We start from the raw sequence: 8,984 nt of genomic DNA, 5'->3' as shown, positions 1-8,984 counted from the left end.
CGGCTCTTGTGGTTTAGGCGCAACCAGTATTGGCGTGGAGGAAAGGTATTTCTTCAGATCCTGCAATGCCGCCTCGGCTTCTGGGGTCCACTCCATTGGGCCTGCCTTCTTCAGGATTTTAAAAAAGGAAGGGCGCGCTCGGCAGACTTGGAGATGAATCGGCTCATGGCGGCAACGCAGCCAGTGAGCCGGCGCACATCCTTGATCTGCTTGGGCGCCTCAATCTGCTCGATAGCCTTGATCTTGTCTGGGTTTGCCTCGATCCCGCGCTGCGACACAAAGAACCCGAGAAGCTTGCCGGACGGAACGCCGAAGACACACTTCTCAGGGTTCAGCTTGAGGTTGACCTTGCGCAGGTTGGCAAACGTCTCTTCCAGGTCTTGTACAAGAGTTGCCCCATCCTTGGTTTTGACCACTATGTCATCCATGTATGCTTCCATATTTCTATGGAGCTGGGGTTCAAAGCCAATTTGGACCGCTCTTGCAAATGTCGAGCCAGCACTCTTCAACCCAAAAGGCATCCGTAAAAAGCAATACGTACCACATGGGGTGATGAATGCAGTCTTCTCTTCATCTTCTCTTGTCATGAAGTTCTGGTGGTAGCCTGAGTAGGCGTCAAGGAATGACAACAGGTCACACCCGGCCGTGGAGTCAATAATCTGGTCGATGCGCGGCAACGGGAAGGGGTCCTTGGGACAAGCCTTATTGATATCTGTGTAGTCGGTACACAACCTCCACTTCCCATTTGCCTTGCGCACCACCACCGGATTGGCCAACCACGTCGGATGGAGCACTCCTCTCACCAAACCTGCCGCTTCCAACTTCCTGATCTCCTCTGTGATGAACTCCTGCCTTTCCAGAGCCTGCTTCCTGACCTTCTGCTTGACGGGCCACGCATGAGGACAGACAGCTAGGTGGTGCTCAATCACCTCCCTGGGAACACCGGGGATGTCGGATGCTTGCCATGCAAACACGTCGACATTCGCCCGTAGGAAGGTGACGAGCGCGCCTTCCTATTTGTTGTCAAGGGTGGAGCTTATGGTGAAAGCCCCTCCCGTGCCATCCTCCCTAACGGACACCTTCTTGGTCTGCGGTGGCTTAGCTCTGGATTTCTTGCTCTTGCCGGTGGAGCTCTTTGGCACGTCCTCGACGGTAGCACAACACTCCGAAGAGGTGCGCTTGCCGGAGTGGGTGCGAGAGGTCTTGCCAGGCTTCTTCTTCCCTCTCGAGGCTTCAGCGGTAGGAGCAAGTGCCTTGGAGGCAGCTGCTGCAACTGCTTCCCGGTAGAGTTGGTCGACGCAAATCAGCGCGTCCTTCTTGTCGGAGGGGACGGAGATGATGGTCAACGGCCCGGGCATCTTCAACATGTTGTAGGCGTAGTGCGACGCCGCCATGAACTTGGCTAGTGCCGGGCGGCCGAGGATCCCGTTGTAGGGCAAGGGGATCTCGGCCACATCAAAGACGATCCTCTCCGTCCTGTAGTTCAACTCTCCTCCAAAGGTCACGGGCAGTGTGAGCTTCCCCTGCAGCTGGCTCCTCCCCGAACTGACCCCTTCAAACGTGCCCATTTCCTCGAGGTCTCCATCAGGAATTTGCGGCCTTTTGATCACGACGGGCAAGATCAAGTTTAGGCCGACCCCGCCATCGACCAACATCTTGTTCACCTTGAGGTTGTGTATCGTTGGCGAGACCAACAATGGCAAACACCCGACCGCGATTGTGCGGTCAGGGTGGTCCTCGGCGTCAAAGATGAGGGGCGTGCTGGACCACTTCAGCGGATTCTGAGCGTCGAACGATGGCTCTGCTGCTGTAATCTCACGCGCCCACTGCTTGAGCTGGCGGTGAGAAGTATGCAGCAAGGCGCCACCATCGACGCACATGGCCTCCGTAGCCTTCTGGAACTCTTGCTCGCCGGACTCGTCGTCCTCGTCATGATCATCGTCTTCTTGCTTCTTGTCACGGCCCCGGGCGGGCCTCTCTTGCTGGTTGTCCTTGCCGTGGCGGCCTCCTTGGCCGCCACGCTTCTTGCCAGATCCCTCGGCACCATCCTGGCCCTTCTCCTTGTCCCGCCTCTCGTACTCAGCTTTTTGCTTCTCAGCAAGCTACTCGACTTGTCGGCAGTTCTGGAGGTCGTGGCCCTTGGTGCGGTGGATCTTGTAGTACTGCTTGTCGGAGCTTCCTGGATTGTCGGCAGCCGCCAAGGCCTGGCAGGCGGCGCACCCGGCAATCTCCTTGCCGGGGTCGTCTGCCTTGGCATTCTTGGCAGCGCCGGTGCTGTCAGATCCCTCGACGGCAAGCACGGTCTTGCCCTTGCGCTTCCTGTTGCGACGCCGGCCCTTCTTCGTCGGGGCGGCGGTGTCTTCATCATTAGAGTTGGTTTCCGCACTGGCGTCCTCGCCGGGGTACTTCCTTCCCTCTTCAGCCCGGGCGCACCTATGGGCCAGAACATAAAGTTCGGCCACATCCTTAACCTTGGTCATCGCCAGCTCTTCGCGCATCTTGCGGTTGCGCACGTGCTGGTGGAACACTCTGATCAAGGCGGCAGGATGAACGTCGGGGATGTTGTACTGCAACCGGCTGAATCTCTGGATGTACTTGCGCAGGTTTTCCCCTTCCTTCTGGGGAATGATATGCAAATCACTGGCCTGGCCATGAGCTTGGTGGCCTCCAGTGAAGGCGCCAACGAACTCATGGCATAGATTCGACCAAGAAGAAATGGAATCTGCCGGCAAGTGCATCAACCAAGACATGACATTGGGCTTCAGTGCGAACGGGAAGTAATTGGCAAGCACCTTGTCCTCGCGAGCGCCGGCAGCCTGCATCGCGATGGTGTAGATGCTGAGGAACTCTGACGGATGAGTCTTGCCAGTGTACTTCTTGCCGATGTCGGGCTTGAACATGCGGCGGGACGGCCACTGGAACTGCCGCAGCTCACGGGTAAAGGCTGGGCAGCCCACCTCATAAGGTAGGCCACCGGAGCGCCCCGATGCTGGGTGGTCCACAGCGGGTCCCGGCCGCTTGTCCGACTGGGGGCGTGTATCAGGCCGGCACTCGATAGTGGTTCGAGCATCTTCATGAGCTCGTTCTCGAAGAACTTCGCGTTGGTCGTGGTGGGTCCGTGGGTCGGATGACGCTATGGAAATATCATCACAAGCGTCATCGCGACGGACCGACACCCGCTGTGGCTGGCGTGGAGGAGGAGAGTGCACCGTGGCCGCAGCACCCCCGGCCCCTCCACCGCTGGCATGCGGTGGTTCGACGGAGCGCCGGCCCGAAGGCCCCGCTGGTCATGGATCATCTTTATTGGCGACGGCGATGAGGCTCCGGATGGTGGCTCTCCACTCGTCGAGCTTCTCCGCAGCAGGAGGGAAGTCGAGGAGCAGCTGTGCGCACGCCAAAGCTGTAACACCCCGCATGTAACTTGCCATATTTGTAACTCCGACTCTTGCCATTTCTGGCTATGTGATATGTTTTTTCCCTCCGTTGTCGGGTTTTGTCTTTCGTTTTGTATTTTGTCATGTCATGCATTTTCATATCATGTCATCATGTGCATCGCATTCGCATACGTGTTCGTCTCATGCATCCGAGCATTTTCCCCGTTGTCCGTTTTCCAATCCGGCGCTCCTATCTCCTCCGATGCACCCCTCTAGTTTTCTTTCGTGTGCGTGTGTCAAACTTTCTCGGAATGGACCGAGGCTTGTCAAGTGGTCTTATTATACCACCCGGAGACTACCGGTCAAGTTTCGTTCCATTCGGAGGTCGTTTGGTACTCCACCGGTTAACCAGGCATCCGCAAAGTCCATTTGAGTGTCCAGCAAAAAACCCCTCCAAAACCAGCCCAAAGCCCACCAAACTCTCTTCCATGCTCTAGGTCGTTCGATCACGATCGTGTGGGCGAAAACCGCACCTCATTTGGAGTCTCCTAGCTCCCTCTACCTATTTATAAGTGGGCATCCTGTTGAGGATATAGACCTGGGAGTCACCCGCCATGAGGGCCGGGTTACACTAAGGGTCATTGCCAGAAGCCCGGAGCTAAGTTTCAAGATAATGGGCCAGAGATGGGCTGAGACCCGGCGATGGCTTATTGCCCATAGTTATCATCATTGTTATAGTAGACTTGTAGTGTAAGGCAAGTATTGTTTAGAGTCCGAGCCGGACACTCTTATGAGCCGGCCGGGACTCTAAGGGCCGCTGGGTGCCAACCTCCCTATAGAAAGGGACGACCCGGCAGCGGTTTAGGGGCGACAACAATCTGATCGAGAGCCGGGCATAGCTGTTTAGCTCCCTGGTTATCGAAACCCTGATTAATACCACCTCAACTGGACGTAGGCTTTTACTTTCACCGTAAGGGGCCGAACCAGTATAAATCCTCGTGTTCCTTGTCCCACTTAACCCCTTCAAGCTTCCCAATTGCGATGGCTCCACTACTAAGTCCTAACCCGAGGACATCTGCCGTGACAATTCCACGACAGTTGGCGCCCACCGTGGGGCTGGCGCACGGTGGATTTGAGTTCTTGAAGGGCAGCTTCGAAGGGCTCAAGGGATACGCTGTGGGCCGGATGACCAAGAGTCGTCGCGGCAAGCTCTACATCGACGATGCGGACTAGGGCCCCGATGCCGGCTCAGTGGAGTACGGGTACCGGGTCCCCTTCGGTGGAATTCATGTCTTCATCGGCAAGATTGGAGAGCCGGGCCCCGAGCCGGATCGCCGCGCCGGTCTCATCGAAACGGCTCAGCGCGCATGACCCGCCCGGGCCCGGCCTGCCTTAAAGTGCGCTTTTGTGGGATGCATCCACGGAGGGCCCTCTGATCCATCTGGGTCTGGGGATGAGGCGGCCGCCGGCTCTGACGGCGAGTCGGCCGCTGATGAGTCAAACTCGTTGTACCAACTTCAAGATGGCAGGCTCATGAGTTATTCCGATGGCAGCAGTATTCCGGACCTTTTTGAGCCGCCAAGTCAGGTTGGAGTTTTTATGGCTGGTGCACAGCCTGTTCAGAACCCCGCTTCCGGATCGGAAAACCCGGTGCCTTCCCCGGCTCAGGTGCTGATGGATCTCACGGATAAGATGACGGCCCTGTTAACCGCAACGGTCGACCCGGCGGATCAAGTTCAGCATGATACGGCGGTGGCACAGCTAAAATTGGATCTGATAAAAGCTAAAGAGGACCTTGCAGCGGAAGGGATCAGACTGGCTGCGGAGCGGGCGGCTCTCGATGCCCGGACTCAGCTGATTCAGGCGCAGTCCTTCCAACTCACGATGGATCAGAACGCGGCCAATGAGGTCATGAGAAGGAGGCATCAAAAGGCTCAATCTCGACTCCCGCCGGTTTACGATCCGCGCAACCTCTTCAACACACCGGGTGCAGGGTCTAGTCACCCGCCGGGGGTCGTAGCACCCGGATCTGGACCCCTTATTCAACCACGAGTGATGGGGCCTCCCCAGGGGCCCCCCGCCCCGCCTCAGTATGTGCCAATACCCCCGGGCCATTATAATAACCCGCTGGAGAACATGGTCGCCGCAGCGGCACGGCTGGCGGCTCTGCTCATTGATGGCGACTCTCCGACGGCTATTGAGACCCGCCGGGTCAGAGAACTCCTCCAGACAGCGCTGGCGCAGCAAGAGGCGTACTCCTACAGCCGGGATAGGATCCATTCAATCCCTCGTCCAGGGCAGAGCCCGAGTTACAGCCGGCACATGGTCTCGACGACCGGCTCAAGTAATGTCCGACGCCATGACCCGCCCCCTGGTCATGGCCCGGCTCATAATGGAGCCTTCTACGTAGCAGACCAAGCACGCCAGGAGGCGGAGCAGGCGCCTCAAGTGATGGCTTACCAGACCCCCCCGGCTTATCCGACGATGTCCGTTGATGCGGGTATCCCTACTAGAACCGGGGGTGTCCCGTGTTTGATGCCAGCTATCCGTAATGAACGTCTACCCAAGGACTTCAAAGGACCTAGGAAGGTGCCTAACTATACAGCAGACTTACAGCCGGCAGCCTGGATCGAGAGTTATGAGATGGCTATGGAATTGCTGGAAGTCAGCGAGGCGGCCATGGCCAAATATTTCACCATGATGTTAGATGGAACTGCCCGCACGTGGTTGAAAGGGTTACCGCCGAACTCCATCGGGTCTTGGGCTGAGCTGAAAGCCCGGTTCATCCAAAACTTCAAAGATACCTGCAGGCAATCTATGTCAATCGTGGATCTGACTAACTGTAAGCAGCAGGAGGGTGAATCCACGACCCATTGGGTTCGCCGGGTCAAGGGGATCATACATTCATCGGATAAGATGGATGCCGGCTCTGCAGTCTTAATGTTGGAACAAAACTGTCGCTTTGTGCCCCTAAAGATGAAACTCGGGCGGCTTAAGCGTGACTCTACTGATATGGGTACACTGATGGCAGCTCTTGTCAAGTACGCCGATTCCGATGGTACCAAGGATCCCCCTTCAGATGATGAAAGGGCAGGGAAGGGAAAGAAGAACGGCAACGGCAAGGGTCCTCAGTTTAGCCCGGGGAACCAAGGAGGAGGCAAGCGCAAGGCCGATGGCAGCCTAGAGTTTGTAGCCAACACCAACTCTCAAGGTAATAACCAGCGACGCAAGGGGAGGCCCCCTCCCCGAGGCGGCGGGTCAGGACCTTCTCTGGAACAGCTGTTGAATGAACCTTGTTCGAGACACGGTTCTAGAGAGAAGCCAGCGACTCATCTGTGGAAGGATTGTGCTATCATGAAGGCCTTTAAAAACTACAATGGTCCGGGTGGCGGCTTTCATGGCCCGGGCGGCGGGTCAAATTCCGGTCCTCAGAACGGTCAAGGGGGCTTTAATCAACAGTCTGGTCAGGGTCATCAACAGCAACAGGGGGGCTATCAAACCAACCCAAAGCAGCTTAGCGGTGGACAGTATCACGTGTTCACCACTAGTTTGTGCAAACGAGACGAGAAGCTTCACAAGAGGGCTGTTAATGCTGTTGAGCCGGCGGTTCCACGCTACTTACGGTGGTCGGAGCAGCCCATAGTGTGGAGTAGGGAGGATCACCCTCCCCGGGTGGATAACCCGGGCCACCTGGCCTTAGTGGTGGCTCCTCAAGTGGGAGGCTATAAGTTCACAAAGGTACTCATGGATGGAGGCAGCAGCATCAACATCCTCTATTATGAGACTTTCCGTCGTATGGGGCTAGTTCATAAGAACCTCAGCCAGTCAAATACTATCTTCCATGGTGTGGTACCCGGTAAATCGGCTTATCCAGTCGGCAAGATCGAACTGGAAGTGGCCTTCGGTGATGAGAACAACTACAGGGTGGAGAAGTTGACCTTTGAGGTGGTCCAGATAAGAAGTCCTTACCACGCCATATTTGGACGGCCGGCTTACGCCAAGTTCATGGCACGGCCGTGTTATGTGTACTTACAACTCAAGATGCCGGGTCACAACGGGACCATTACGGTTCACGGCAGCCGGAAAGTGGCTCTGGAGTGTGAGGAAGGTGACGCAGCTTATGCAGAGTCTGTTTGTGCCACAGAAGAGTTGAAATTTTATAAAGACAATGTTGACCCAACAGATATGACCTCTCTGAAAAAGCCAACCACGGAGAATGAACCAGCAATGAAGTTTAAATCAGCTAATGAGACTAAACTTGTTGATTTTGTTCCAGGTGACTCGTCTCAGCAGTTCAGCATCAGTGCAAATCTGGACCCGAAATAGGAAGGCGCGCTCATCGAGTTCATCCGTGAGAATAGGGACATCTTCGCATGGAAACCTTCTGACATGCCAGGTGTACCTAGAGAACTCGCTGAGCACACTCTCAATGTTGATCCAAAATTTAAGCCGGTCAGACAGTTCCTTCGACGGTTTAACGAAGAGAGGCGGAAGGCTATTGGTGAAGAAGTGGCCCGGCTTTTGGCGGCCGGGTTCATTGTTGAGGTTTTTCACCCAGAGTGGTTGGCTAACCCGGTGCTTGTACTTAAGAAGAACGGCACCTGGCGGATGTGTGTGGACTACACGGACTTGAACAAGGCGTGTCCGGCTGATCCTTTTGCTCTCCCCCGTATTGACCAGATCATTGATGCTACGGCAGGTTGTGCACGCTTAAGTTTCTTGGATGCCTATTCCGGGTATCATCAGATTAAGATGGCAGTTAAGGACCAGGAGAAGACGGCGTTCATCACTCCCTTTGGAGCCTTCTGCTATGTCTCTATGCCCTTTGGGCTCAAGTGTGCGCAGGCGACTTACCAGCGTTGTGTACAGAATTGTCTCCATAAACAGATCGGGCGCAATGTTCACGCTTATGTGGACGATATTGTGGTTAAGTCCATCAAGGAGGAAACCCTGATAGATGACTTAAGGGAAACCTTCGATAATCTCCGGGTCTACAAGATGATGCTTAACCCGGCCAAATGTGTTTTTGGTGTTCCTGCGGGCAAGCTATTGGGCTTCTTGGTTTCTGACAGAGGAATTGAAGCTAACCCGGAGAAGATCAAAGCTATCACTTCTCTAGCTAAGCCGGCATGTATAAATGATGTTCAGCGTTTGGCAGGTCGCATCGCTGCTTTAAGCCGGTTCATAAGCCGCTTGGGTGAGAAGGCTATGCCCTTATATCAGTTGATGAAGAAAACGGATAACTTTGTCTGGAATGATGCAGCTAATACCGCCTTCGAGGATTTGAAAAAGCAACTGGCAGAGCCCCCCGTCCTTGCTGCTCCGGTTGATAAGGAGCCCTTGCTACTATATGTGGCGGCAAACACACGAGCCGTCAGTGTGGCTATGGTGGTGGAGCGTAAGGAGACGGGTAAGGAGCATCCGGTTCAGCGGCCGGTTTATTATGTCAGTGAGGTGCTTATTGAGTCCAAGCAGCGATACCCGCACTGGCAGAAGCTTGTATATGGTGTGTTCATGGCGAGCCGGAAACTCAAGCATTATTTTCAGGGTCATCCCATCACTGTGGTCAGTTCTGCCCCTCTTGGGGATATTATCCAGAACCGAGAGGCT

This window comes from Aegilops tauschii, chromosome 5 (genome assembly GCF_002575655.3).
Source record: "Aegilops tauschii subsp. strangulata cultivar AL8/78 chromosome 5, Aet v6.0, whole genome shotgun sequence".
Classification (NCBI taxonomy): Eukaryota; Viridiplantae; Streptophyta; class Magnoliopsida; order Poales; family Poaceae; genus Aegilops; species Aegilops tauschii.
This window is presented reverse-complemented; position numbering follows the sequence as displayed.